The 14,482-nt window shown below is 37.8% G+C and overlaps 1 long non-coding RNA gene across 3 annotated transcripts in view; it reads left to right on the top strand.

Annotated features, from left to right (window-relative positions):
• Window positions 1-6,634: 6,634 nt before the first annotated feature.
• The window catches only part of LOC134516586 (uncharacterized), a 53,973-nt gene continuing 46,125 nt past the window's right edge, over window positions 6,635-14,482 (top strand). For all 3 annotated transcript variants that reach the window (XR_010071367.1, XR_010071366.1, XR_010071365.1), the window contains exon 1: window positions 6,635-6,872. This is a non-coding gene — a long non-coding RNA (uncharacterized LOC134516586). The remainder of the gene's footprint in view (window positions 6,873-14,482) is intronic.

The following is a 14,482-nucleotide window of genomic DNA, read 5'->3' as shown; positions in this document are numbered from 1 at the left end:
GTGCTGTCCCACTGCTACAAGGGCTCCGTAGCAGAGGTCCACTGAATACGAAATCACATACCATCATCTTTGCAAAGTTGTCTTTTCAAGATTTTTGAGCTTGGATTCAATGTGACTGCGGTTATTTGCAGTAGTTTTGTTTCCCTTTTACAGATCGCATTTATGGACTTATTCCTTATCTGCGGTAGATTTTGGTGATGTCTAAAGTTGAAAGCCTGGGGAGGTCTCAGCACTACACTATCACGTGTTTGGGACTTCTGCAGAGATTCAGATCTTCCAGTCTTCAACTTCATGGATGAAGTCTTGGAGACACTGGGCTTTCTTTGCATGTGCTGCACTGCCCTTGGCTTCCAAGTTGCTTGGAGAGAAGGTGGCCAGAGATGTGGGCCACCACAGTCCAGGCATTTCTTACAGCCTCTTTCTAGTTGTCTTCGCTCTCAGGAGCGGTCAGGATGGAGAACACCAGCTGGATGAATTGGTTTGGTGCCAGTAACATCTTGCTTCTGTTGTCTTTCCTGAGGAGCCCTTTGGTTTCCCCGCTGTTGTATTGTGGTTGTATAGTTTTTGTAAGATGTGGAAAGGGTACTGTAGCCTGAAGATTTGGAGCAACTGATAACAAATTATAAGGTCCGCAGCTTGTTCTGGCAGATGGAAAATGTATTGCAGACTGCAGCTTGGACAACTTGTGGATGGTATTTCAACTGGAAATCCGAATGAAGAATGAATTTATAGAATGAGCATTGGAGGTGTTCTTCACAAGACTGTGTTATCACTGCAGTGATTTACCCATACCAGGTTTAGATGTGCTAGCTATGGTTACCTGAGCAGTGTAACAGCCGTGCTCCTGAGTATTTGCTCATGTCCTCTGATGCGTTTACAACCTGTTCTTAGGGCCATGCTCTCTTGGTGACAGGGGTAGTCTTCCTGAGCTAACCGATTTAAGGCCATCATTGAATTGTTACTAATTTCATCCTGATTAACCAACATTAAATGCTGTGTACTCAGCTAAATAAATTATATGAGGGGTATAGACAATAATGTGTTAATGTAAGTGCATTCTACCTGCTACAGCTTTTATTCTTTTCGTTTACTGTCTGTCTCTGGCATGTAGCGGTATAAATAGACCATGATCTCTTCATGTATGATAGTTCATATGTTTTCCTATACCAACAGCAGGGTTTCATGACTTTAAGTACTTACAATGCTAGGCATATGAAAACTCTTTCAGAATTCAAACCGACATTGACAGCAGTCATCTTTGGTTGCTATTCCTTGTCCCATTTTTCAAAGGATTAATGTGTATTTACTCGGGCCTTTTATTTCAATCTCAGTAGCAACAAACTGAGCTCACAGTTTTATTGATAAAGAGAATACTGTATAATTTTCTCAGTGTGTGTTGGTAGTAATTGAATTGTTAAAGTAATGTTTATACTGCAAAAAAATATTTTTTCCTCTTTGTTTTTTCCAAGAAAACCTGAGAAGAACACAAATAGAAAGTTGAGGTTTATTACACTCTAAATTAAGCTTAAATGACTTATAATCTTATATTTATAGATCTGTGACTATACTTTTTATGTAGAATTTTTATGGAGACCTTAAATAGAACTTAGTGATTTACAGCTAGCTGGTTGAAATACATTATTTTCAGGGTTTGTTGCTTTCGTTACACATTAACTAACAGTGTGCTAACAGCTAAGTAAATGTTTGGCAACTGATCAGGAACTCTAAATGAGGTCATAACACATGGAGAGGTCCTGAGAGCTTACAATTCCTGTTTGTCTCAATGAATATTGTAGCTACTAACCATCCTTCACAGCTCGTAGGCTCCAATCCAACGGTGCACTGGAGCATATACATGTCTTCAAGCCAATAAGTAGATCCATCAGCTCCACTAAGGCCGCCAGTCTGCTTAAAATTATGTACAGGAATGAATACTTCATTACGCCAAGGTGTTATGGAATAAATAAGTACTGTTGGGAGAGTTTCAGTACAACAAGGTGGAAGACTTGAGAACATCTTTGTCCAGTGTGTTGAGTTGCTTATTCATGTATGTGAAAAGCAACTGTTGCTCTATACGAAAAGTGTTGTTTTCTATTTGATTGCAGCTCGTGAGATCATAAATACATACAATGTACTCTTGTTTTATCCTTGCATAGAAATTGTCATTACAGTTGATGTCATGCATGCAGAACCATGAAAGTAATGATTTTAGGCTTATAGGTATGTTTCTTAAGATGTCAGTCTCAATTGACAGACAGATACTCACCCCAGCCCAGTATTTCAGAGGGAATAATTTGTTCACCCCACATCATCTCTAGTAGTTTTGATATAATTTGGATTGACGGATTGACTGCATTGCAGTGGCTGCTAACTGTAATGGGACGGTAAATAGAAATGCATAGAAGAAAAATGGTACATTATTTAATCAGGTAATTTATAGAAAAAAGTATCTTCTGAAGTATTTCATTGTGAATAGGGGAAAAGAGTTCAAAGTCTTTGCGCTGGAAAACTGATGACCAACTCTTAATATAGAGCAAAACTAACAGAAATGAAAATGTGAGTTATTTGGACGTTTGTATGAAGCCCCTCACCTAGCGAGTGGTAGAGATTGCTAAGAAATACCGGTATAAAACACAGGAAAGGAGAAGTATTTTCATGAATTTTTTTTGTTGAAATACCATCAGTTTATTCAGAGTTTCATTATCTCCTCTGTTATCAAACAGGAAGTCCTGTCTTTGCTTTACTGCCTCTGAAAGTTAGTCTTATCAACCAACCATTCTTTGCGTTTGGCTCCCCAAAGTTTCTTCCACTTCTAGTATCTCACAGAGTGATTAGCTCTGAAAGAAGCAGGTGGAGCCAGCCTGTGGTTAGCGCTCCTACACACCATTGGATATTTTATTTGTGTGAAGACAGAAAAGATTAATCTTGGCTCACTGAGGCTGATAAAAAAGTGTCCTGTTTTCAATTTGTTCAGGATTCCACTTCCAGAAAATATAATCGCTTGTCAGAAGGGACCGTGCCTTCCGTTATGGCAGAACCGTGTTTAGCAGTGCTATCAGCTTTATCGTAATGATACACTAATGGTGGTATTAGGTATACAAAACCTAGTTGCCTGGAGTTAAACATCTTGAACTGGAATTATTTTAGGAACGTGTTTTGATTTTGTGTTGGTTTTGGGTTTTTTTGGTGTGGGTTTGGTGGTTAATTTTTGTGAAGAAAAAAATAGTTGTCTTCAACATAGCATCCTTTTTTAATAGATTTTGTTAAAACTCAGATTTTATGTTTTGATGAAGAAGATCCAGAATGGTTTAAAAACAAAAATAAAACCAAAACAACTTAGGAAAATTTCTGTTGGCTTAAAAAGTGTTTTTTCCCCAACAAAATAAAAGAAAAATCCCAGCGACCTTTATTTATAACTAATTTCTCCCATGTCCGATGTGTAGATATAATCCCATACTGAGTACCAGCCGTGATGTAGTGCAGATTTTGAGGATGAAGATGAATCTAAATCCTCATAATAATTTAGTTGGTGTTTTAAATAGTTAATTTTCATATTTTTTAGTTGCTTGCAGCTCCCTTATTCAGATAGAAAGGCCAACAGAAACAGAAAACCAAATATGAGATAGATCATATATTAATTACTTGAGGGAATGTGTAGAAACATTTGCAGAACTGTGGTTTTTAACAATAAATGCATATTTTATTTTACGCTTGTAAATTAAAAGAATCTTACTTCTGTAAGATGACATAGTAGCTCTCCCATTAACTTGGCATCTAAGTTCCAGCCTGTTACAGTTTTCAAGTTCTTGCAGCAAAGATGCTAATTCTCTTCTTGTTTGGTTTTTTTTTGTTTTGTCTCCTGGTGTTCTCCTTGTCTAACCGTAAGCCAAATGGATATATTCGTATAATGTAATAACTTTGTTTCTACTTTAATTTATCCTGTGGATGTTTCCAGGTGACGAAAGGAGACCTTTTGAAAATTGCGTGCTCCTTTCTTTTTTTTGTTAAGCGATGGAAAGCGCGCCCCAGTGCTGACAGAGGCTGCTTTTGTCTCATTGACATGTATGCATAATTTATACAGCCTTATAAATCTTGGCTTTATGGGACTATGTGTTTTACAAATGAGATGAAGAGTGTCCCTTTCGGAATGGATTTGTTAACGCCCAGAAAGAGTGATATTCTCTCCCTCTAACCTCTTGACCACCCTTTAGTAAAATAGCATGGTTTAGTGTTAATGGATTAATTGCATGTATAGCAAACATCTTCATTTTCAAAGTCAGTGCAAGCTGACACCTGTATTGTCCTGTGTTAAAAATAGGACGGTGTTTCAGAGAAAAGAAATAGGGAGGAAAAGCTTATAAAGACAGACTGTGTTTGACAGAGTAAACACTGAGAGACCTTGGCTGTGTTTATATCTGTTATAGTAGTTATAGGCAATTATTGATATAGTAGATATTAGACAATTATATCCCTTCTAAAAAGATTAAAGAGCTTTTCAGAAACACTTCCCTTTCTTTGTATGTTTTTATGCTTGTGTAAAGGGTAGCTTCAGTCTCTAATACTTTGGAACTATTCTTCTCCAAACCAGGTACAGTCTTTGAATTTTATTTTGCCCAGATCAATTTAATGATCATCCTGTATGGAGAGAAAGGCCATCATCCAAATCAAAATGCATTTTTTTTTCTCTATTTTTGTGAAGAACTGAAAGAACCGGGGTGTCCACTTGTTTTAGCATTACACAGTCACTTCCTTGTCCAGAATTTTCTTTGTCTGACAAAAGTGGGGGATCCCAGCATTGCGTACTGAGGAGAGCAGCCCAGTTTATCAAAGACTACTGTTTTCAATTAAAAGCACGTAAACTTAGTTTTTGTTAAAACAGATTTAACATTAGTATGTTTAATTGCCCCCTGAACATCTGTCCATTAACAAACATAGTAAAAGACCTTTCCAGTAGTCTTTACTGCATTATCCAAAAACTTCCAGAAGTGAGCTACCCCCCAAAAAGTAAATGTTTTTTATATTCCTGTGTAAATGGAAAGTTAGGGAGAAATAAAAACATTCAAGTAGATCTAACAAAGCATGTAAAAGCAGCAAGTCTTTTACTAAGAAAAAAAACCCCAAAACCTAATGAAGTAGTTAAATTCTAATTTTCATTAAGATCCATTGACAAAGACAGACCTTTGATTTCTTCTCATTCACTTTCTGAAAATGTTTGCTACAGTACTGCTTCGGTTTGTTTTAGTTGCTCACACACAACTGGAGAACGTGTACATTTGCTATGATCCGTGTTTATACACAGGAGTTGTGCTGCCTTAATCAATTTAGTGAGATTCTGCTGTAAATTGGCACTGCTCCTTTTTATTACAATGACAGATAATTTAACGTTTTTTCATAATGTCTTAATGCCAATTGGCTACTAATTTATGCAATTCCATGTATTTTGTGTTTTATTAGGCTTTGATTTTGTCATAGTCGCTGGTCCTTGGCTATACAAACTCAGAAATTTTCTTTTTTTAGAATACGTAGCAAATTTTGAAGTTTGTCCTAGATCTGGAAGACCAATAAGAAATAGGAGGGAAGTGATTGATTAGCATTAGTTGTATTGGCACCACCGCGCCTTGTCAGCCTGGACAGGGGTCACTCACTGCCTGTTACTGTAGGAACCATACAAAACCAAAGCCAAAGCCCACCAAAAGCCCTCTGCATAATCATAGTGCTTTCATGGCTGGGCTGTGGATGGTATAAGGCAAGACATGCAGTGCAAAGGATCTCTCATTAGGTCAACCCATTCTCTGAGAAAAGCAGATGACTTTTCCAGGCACACAAGCCCTACTTCAGGTCTGCGATAGAAACCAAAATGTTGTATATTAGGAATTCAGTAGAGGTATTGGTTTTATAGCACGTTGTAGTTTCCCCATATGTTTTACCATCACCCAGTAGTTTTGCATTTTATTCTCTGCTAACTAACAGTCTTAAACTCTCTCTGCTTACTAATACCCCCTTTTGTTATACCTATTCCAACTTTTTTATTCCCTTGGAATCCCCCCTAATTTATTAACGTAATTAACATAACCTTAAAGCAAATTGTTCTCAACCTGTGGCTTCTATTTCAAACCTGTCCTAAAGCTTTTCTGTTTTTCCCACTTAGATTGATCAGCCTAATAAAAGGTATCATCATTTCTGAAATCCTGATCTTTTTATAATATGTGTAAGAAACAGTAGATGGAAGAGACAGGCAATGAAATAATATCAGTAAGTTTAAAAGGCAGTGACCAACAGTCTATTTATTCTGTTGATTTTCTGCCTCCTCAGTCAGTTTTGGACGAAAAAATGCAATAAAACTATATTTTTGTGTTTTGCCAATGACAGTTTGTTCTAAACAGTATGAGTTATGACTCCCTAAGCTCAAACAGTTTGGCAATTTCTAAATCAAACAGAAAGAAAAAACTGGTTATCATTAGTTTTTGTGTACATCTAAAAAACACAGTGCCAGAATACATTCAATGACCATCCAGGGCATATTTGCTCTGATGTGGCAATTATGCAAGACCTAGCAAAGACAGATGAAGAGATTTTTTTTATACTGTGATAAAACCTCATTCAAGGCATGAGCTCATGGCAAGGTCAAAATTCCTGATGATATTAGCAGCCAGCCTAGTACGTCTTCAGCTTAGGCTTGTATTACTGAGTATTGAAATGTGTCTCCTAACTCTTCTGATCAGGTGTGCTGCTCATCTATAAGTGAATGAGATCACACATGGGCAGCTGTAAGGACCAGTGTGCCCAGGCTACCCAGGTCGGTCCTTCATACAGTTCATCAGACGCTACTTATGCCTGGAGCTACTGGGCTAGAAGTGCCCTCAGGAAAAGAGGTAAGGGAGTTCAAACTTCCCTGGCTTCCAGACCATTGAATCCTCTCTTGAATAGATAACGTCTCTTCCTAGTCTGCCCTCACTATCTCTAATTCATGTCTCTGGTTTTACTGTTTTTTCCCAAGGCGCTCTCTGCTGCCTCCTTCATTTCCCTTTTTTGTGTCTTTTTTTACTTCTCTTTCTAAACAACTCCATAATAGTACTGGCTCTCCTTTTTCCTCTGCCTAATATAGGGCAGCACTCAGTGGCTTGTATCCTGAAAGCAGTAGAGCTTGGGTTACATAGGCTCAGCTTTCAAGCTAACAAACCTTGCCGCTCAACCGTGCTAATATGACCTCGCCAATTGTAGTTCCAGAGCTTACTTGATCAGACCTGGGTTGGATACTTCTGCGTGGTGCTCCACAGGGCAGGGCAAAGCGTGCTTTTACCTGGAGAGATCATATTCTAGCCTTTTCTCAGCTGCCGTCCCTTACGCCTGTCTACTCCAGAACGTAATACTGAAGAGCATTGCTAGCCTTCTAACGTGGCTGAGGTTTCTATCAGTAGAGAAGTATTTTCTATTGGGATTACAGTTTCTCTCTTCTGTAGTGTAGCTATTTTGATAAAAAGTGGCATCATCAATCAAAATAAAATATAGCAATAAAGTTTAGGCATTGGTAGACTTTACCCGCATCTGCTGAACAGCTTTCTAAACTGTCCTTGCAAGGAGGTTTCTAAGGACTTGAGATATTCGCAATTATGGGAAAAACTATTGCATAAATCAGCCCTGTAATTGTCATCCATGCCAATATGTGAAATGCTTTCTCCAAAACTATTTTGCAAACAGAGGAGGAATTCGTGGCTGTGTTATGAACTGTTATGTGTGATTCATTGGATATTTTAAATTTCAGATTTTCTTTTTCTAGGTATCTTGTTTGATGGTGGTAGGCAGAAAAAGGAGGGGAAAAAAAGTGAAATGGACTGTCTTTACAGTTGTCTAGACTTTAAGTTACCCAGACTAGAATACATGCATTTCTGCATTCTTGTCTCTTCTGTATTTTATGTGATTGGAGAGGTGCCTGAAGTGTTCTGGATGCTGTTATTTGTGCTCTGCACAACTGGTAAGTATTGGAGAACACAGATTAATACAGAGACATGAGTCTGTTGGTCAATACAAAAGTGGGATGGAAGCTTGCCATTGTAGGAATGGATATAAAAAATCTGCATTTCTCAAATCAAGTAGTTTCAAACTTTTCCATATGTGCTTGAGGAGTTGAAGAATACTTATCAGTGACCCATGAAAGAAAAGCAGTTCTAATGTCAGTCTGAAATACATTATACATGAGTGTAATGATTGGAATATTTTAAGGAGATTAAAAATGTTAAAACACACAGTTTTAGGCTACCTCGGAGCTTCAGCGTGCTGTGAGTAGAATGATGCTGCAACGTCTTCCTGAGTGTATCAGCATCTGGAAATGGTGGTTCAGAGGTCTCTTAACATCTCAGGTTAAGCCTAAACTTTGGAACTTCCCTGAAGAGCAGAACAGAAGTAGAACTGGCATTTCAGAATAAGCTGTGCTCATGTGTTCTGGATTAACAGGACATAACAACAGTTACAGTCTAGCAGTGGTCATCTTTACACAGAAAGCTCATTTTTTCAGCTTGCAAACAAGTGAAAACACGTTGGGAATGCTGAAAAACAAAGTACAGAAACAGTAGATGAACCGTGTTAGGATCTTTTGGGAAGGGGAAGGACTTTGGTAGGACTTGGATGTAAGGCCATGTTGTCATAGCACCCAGTTATCGCTGGAGGCAACTGATAAGCACCGACCATCTCCAAGGAAATGGAGGTAAAGTGTGCAGAACCACAGTGGGACGCAGAAGGTGCTGTTAAGGCTGGCTTGAGGTAGAACAAACCATTTTTCTTTCAGTCATTTTACTTTTCAGTGAAGTCTCCTCTGACAGCACTGTCTGAAATTAATGGTATTTTTTTGGTACAGTGTCTGCTTCTGGCAGTGGTAAGGCCTGATATTTATAGTTATTACCAAAGAATGGTATGCAGAGAGGCTCCTGCTTATTCTTATTGCTGTAACAAACAAGGTCAACTGACTTTGTTATTTGCCCCATTGGAGGGTTGGAAGCAGAAAAGCGTAGAGGGGTCCCACCTGTGGGGAGCAGCAGACAGGACAGGTGACCCAAAACTGACCAACAGGGTATTCCATCCCATCTGCCCCATGCTCAGTATAAAAGCTGAGGGATCAAGGGGTCAGCCCTTTTTATTCAATGACCGGTGTCCGGGGAGGACTCTGTCTGTTTGTCTGCCTTTGATCCTGATCCGTGTGTTCCTGAATCCAGTTCCCAATGGTCACTGAGTCCAGTCTGGGATATTCCCAGTGCCTGCTGGCAATGTGATTGTCATCCTTGGAGCTCGATATCATTTTTGTATATATTTGTATATATTTAATTATTTTCTTATTATATTTTCTTTTTATTATTAATATTTCATTAAAGCTGTTTTAGGTTTTTTTCCAACCCGTAAGTCTCTCTCCGTCTTCCCCTTCCTCTTCTGGGAAGGAAGAGGGACACTCTCATTTGTTTAGTGGCCAGCCCAGCCTCAACTGTGACAGCTCATCACAGACAGTCATTTAAAGGTCCCCAGCCATGTAAAAAAAATGTGAGCTGTGGAGTATTACTAATGAGAAAATATAGTTACTGTAGTCTGTGAAACCCTACCATTTCAAGGCTATGCACACTGAAATAACTAGAGGATCAAGGGCAGAATTCTATTTTGTCCCATTTGTTTGTTACTGCTTGGTCATGAGTTATTACATTCTCATCAGTGAGGTCACTGAAGACACTTGAGGCAAAACATGCCATGCTGAATTTCTTTGTTTTCTTTTTTTATGGAGCACTATGATTCTGTCTTGGATTCTTCTTTATTATGTTGTTAATAATTCACATAAGCAAGGCTATGTGAATAAGCTTCGCAAAGCTAGTACTTTGTGAATATGTATGAAGACAATGTCTTTATCCTGAAATCCTTGGTCTGCTAAAATTAGAACTTGCAGTTCAACATACTCAACACTTTGGTTTGATGTCTTAAAACCAAGCCTTAAAATATCATTAGGTTCGCAAGTCAATGCCTATTTGAACTGCATGGTTGGAACTGGAGGTGGTTTAAAACAATCTTCTGTCCTTAGCTAAGGGAAGTCAGAACTTGGCTATAAGTAAAATCTATGCATTTTCAAAGATATCTCAAAAAATGTTGAATTACTCCGGCACTGAACTTTTTTTTTGGTCATTGTAGGCAATCTACATGACATCAGTTTCTAGTAACTGCTGTTGTATTACAATTTTTTCATATAATTGCATTTTCTCTATTTTGCAACCCACTGAACTTTTTTGGGGGTTGGCTTTTTGTTGTGTGGTTTGGGGTTTTTTTGGTTGTTTTTTGTTGTTGTTGGTTTGGGTTTTTTGTTAAATGTTCAGCATAGGCAACCAATTCAGACAAAAGGACAGTAGCAGATGAAAGACAAGGACACTTCAAAAAGAGTCTAAAAGTTGGAAAACAACACCAACGAAAAAGGTTAACCACTCAAAATCTAAGACTGCTGGAAATCACCACAATTTCAGTTCTAGAGGTGCAATATTGTTGTTGTCACTAGGTAACCGTCCAGCTTCAGTGGAGCTACTACGGGTTGCTCTCGGGCCTCACTTCAGTGGGCCTCCATTACTCAATAAGGCTGTTAAGGCAGGTATCTGAGGGCTGCTTGCCGAAGAGAGATCAATTAAAGCACACACTCACCAACTTCGCTGTATGAGAACTTTCAGTCTGAACCTGCAAGTACTGATTTGGCTTCCTTCGCAAGGTTTTGACCAGTCCTAGTTCCCTTCAGTGGCAAAGTTAAGGAGCATTGTATGGACTTGTCAAATGTGTGACACAGGTTCTTGGGGAAGACTTGTTAAGGTCCATGCACCTTCCTGGTGGTCACTCTCTGAGTTAGTAATGCTATGAAGAAAGAGAATAGGGCTCTGTGAAGAGAAACAGTGAGAGAGGAGCCTAAACTGAAAAAGTTTTATCACAGATTACATGAACCTTAAACACTTTCTGAGGAAAGAGGGGGCTATTCAGTATAACTGTTATCTACAGCCAATTCAGCTAAGCAAATACATACTAACACTTAGGTAGTGGGGCCACCTGTCACCAAAACACCAAAAGCCACCTCCTTGAAATAATACTGCTTTTTAGATATCCACCTGAACAAAAGAAATACTTGAAAAGCAAACAACACACAAATATAAATTGCTCACAACAGTAGCCGTGGACAACTCCTTTCCCTACAACAGGACATTGATAAAGACACATAATTCAAGAAAACTAGTTGAGAAATGCCATTTGTATTCCCACTGCACTTAGGTCCTCTCCCACTCATCAAGTCTGTGGGAGATATTTGGGAAGAAGTGTAATAAGATATGAGATGTTATGTATACAAAAGATAAAGAAATTGTCACTTTGATGAAAGGAGATAACTAAAACACCTATAGACAGGTTTTTGCTAAAAACAGGAAAAAAAAAAAGGTAGAGAATTTGATGAGCTCTAAAGAATGAGGGGATGTTGTACTTCCTTCAAGCCCCGAGCTTACTGTGCTATGAATGAGTAGCAATGGATGCTGGTGTCTACTCTGGGTTTTCCTGAGCATGCAGAATGTATACATCAATTGTTTTTTAATCAAGAGGAATATCATATCTTTTTCTTTCTCGGTTTATCTTTCTTTTTATGGTGATTTTTTTGTCTCTGCTAGAATTTCTTCTTCCATGTTTTTTGGTGTTGCTGAGTTAGTGTTCTTGGACTTGCTGAGCTTGGTTTTGTTCATATGACAAAAAGGGAAGCTATTTTGCATGCCAGTTGTGCTTTCTTCAACACTGATGATGTCAATAATAATGGCACGACTGTCAAGGAACTGTTATGCCTGGCTGAAACTTATGAAAAGCAAACCAAAGAAGCATAACATTTTCCTGTTGCATGTGTTTGTGTACAACTGTTTAGCCAAGGATGGCAGTACAAAATCTTTGACCGAAGACTTTTAAAACAAGTCTAAGAACCTAGAGAGCCACACTAAGAGCCAAATTGGAAAGAAAAAGAAGTCTTAAAGATCTAAGATTCATTTAAGTGATGGAATGAAGAGAGGTAGTTCTTGTACTAAACGATTAAAAGAACTCCAATGTAATGGCTCCTCCTTCAGTACAGAATCATGAGTGACTACTGATAAAAGGGCCAGGCAGTTCAGTAAAAAAACATCGTGTCCTAAATCTATTTCTTTCTGGCTTGACTTCCTTCTTCACCCTGCTTTTTCTTCCTTCCCTAATCTCTCTATCCATAATTCTTCTTATATTTCTCTTTTAGTTTTATCCTTCCTCTTTATCCTTCATTTTGTGACTCCAGCTCTCATCTTCCTTCCAGACTCTATTCTTCTAGTTTTCTCTATTCTTCCTTGTTTTCTTACCGTTTTCCGTAACTCAGTTTGAATGTACCAAGGCCACAGCAGCTACAGTGACAGTAGATTATGCCATCTCCAGTAGCTTAGCTTCAGGGTCCTGAAGGGAGAAATTAAAGGAAATATCCAGGTTTGTGCCAGTTTTGGCATGCGGCTATGCAGGTATTTGTACTTCATTTAGTGGTTGTTCTTTAAGCTCATGTGTTATCATTCAAAGATGAGCAGTGTTATAAATGTCAAGAAGGAGGGAAGTTTAAAGAATGTTCAGGAAGAGCCAACTTTTGGAGTTTTTGTTTTCAAGTTAGGTCAGTCCTTGACTTTTTGCTTTTAAATCTATAACCAAAAAGTGCACAAACTAAAAAATGAGCTTAAATCAAATAAATGATGGCTAAAAGCTAGTTACTTAAATATCAGCAAATTTTCTTGAAAACCATAATTGAAACAGATGTAATTTGTAACAGTTTGACACATCTTAATAAATACAGTTGTTACAACAACTCCACAACTCATTTTTTCCCTATAAAATAATACATTAATTTACATTCTTTCACTATCAGTTTGGATTTTAAAAGGGACAGAGAGCGTTACCCTATACTTTTACATCATTCAGGCTATACAATTGATGTAAACTCTGAATGCTCTTCGAAGGCAGGGGTAGAAAACAGAGAAAAAGATGCTGTTAAAACAGGAAATATTTTCCTGAGTGTGTAAGCATCCTATAGAATTCAGTCCTGCAGAAAGTTAGAGATTCAGAGATGCTATGACTGGGTTTGAGATGGTTAGCTATGAAAACCAGGACTACAAATGTACCTGACTGAAGACTTCAGGTCTGAAAAGGAATTTCTGAATGTGCATTCATCACTGGTTCAGTAAATTACAAAGTTAATAGCTGTATTCTGAAACAAGTGGTAATGGGTAATTTTAAGAGGTGCTTGATGTTCTAGCATGGTAAAAACATGTAGCATGGGAAAACGTGAGTTTAAGCAGAAAAACTAACAGTCTCAAAATGATAAAATTTGCACCCAATAATTAAAACAATGGCAAGAAAATCCATACTTTACTAAAGGGTTCTAAAAAATACATTGGCAAGAATGGAGTAGTAATTAAAGCATGAGAAAATTATCTAAACTTTCATAAACATTTTGGTAAAGTAAAATAAATATTTTGTATTAAATATACAGCAAAAACCACCGATGTCTTTCATATCAGCTCTGGAAATAGTGAAAATTTTAGTAAATGTTAAATAAAACGCGTCCTTGTTGATTGCTTCCTCTATGCAGAAGGAAGTAACTTTTTTTTCCCCTCCAAAACAATACTATTTTTATTATCTAGGTTTATATTGTTGTAAAACTAATAACTAGGAATAATGATTAAAAATATAAAATGTTTTCTGAAGCCCTGTAAGGGCAATAAATGCGCAGAGTTGTTTCCCAGGAAGGGGCAGTCGTTGAACTTTGAATGAAATGGGCATTCCATTCAGAAAATTTATTAGCTCCTATTTTAAACAATAATCAACCTTGGCTGAGAAGGTGTTTGTGTTGATTATTGACATTAAAATGTACATTCATTTGCGAATTTTCTTTGGCAATAGTCTTAATATCAACCAAAGTATGTTGGATCTGAAAATTGCCTTTTCTACTTTACTCCTCATCTTCAATAATAAGGCAGAAAAAACAATAAAAATGGTTTGCCTTATTTCCTAATAACTGGTCTCCTCTGTTCTTCTCTTTCCAGCTACTGCAAAACAAATGGAGAGCTAAAATCACGGTTCTGTCCCTTGTGTAACTATGTTTTTTGTGCTATATTTTAGGCTGTTTTCTAAAAGCTCAATTAATCTGTCAGTTGGTGCTGAATATACCTCTAGTGTTTCTAAATGAAGCCTGCAATTCCATTGCAATGTCAGATTTACAAGGCTTTCTGCTTTTTTCTGCTATTGTGCTTATTATATGTGGTACCTGCACTGCTAGTTCCATTCTTTTGTTTAATAGGATGCTAAGAAGAAGAGGAGGAGGAGGGAGGAGGAAGAAGAAAAGGAGGAAGGGGAATAAGAGGAGGAGGAAAAAGGATGAGGAGGAAGGAATAGGAAGGAAGAGAAGGATTACTGGATACCCAAAAGTACCCGTCCATATCATAGC

This window comes from Chroicocephalus ridibundus, chromosome 5 (genome assembly GCF_963924245.1).
Source record: "Chroicocephalus ridibundus chromosome 5, bChrRid1.1, whole genome shotgun sequence".
NCBI classification, from domain to species: domain Eukaryota; kingdom Metazoa; phylum Chordata; class Aves; order Charadriiformes; family Laridae; genus Chroicocephalus; species Chroicocephalus ridibundus.
Note: the sequence above shows the minus strand (reverse complement) of the source record. Positions and strands in the feature narration are given on the sequence as shown.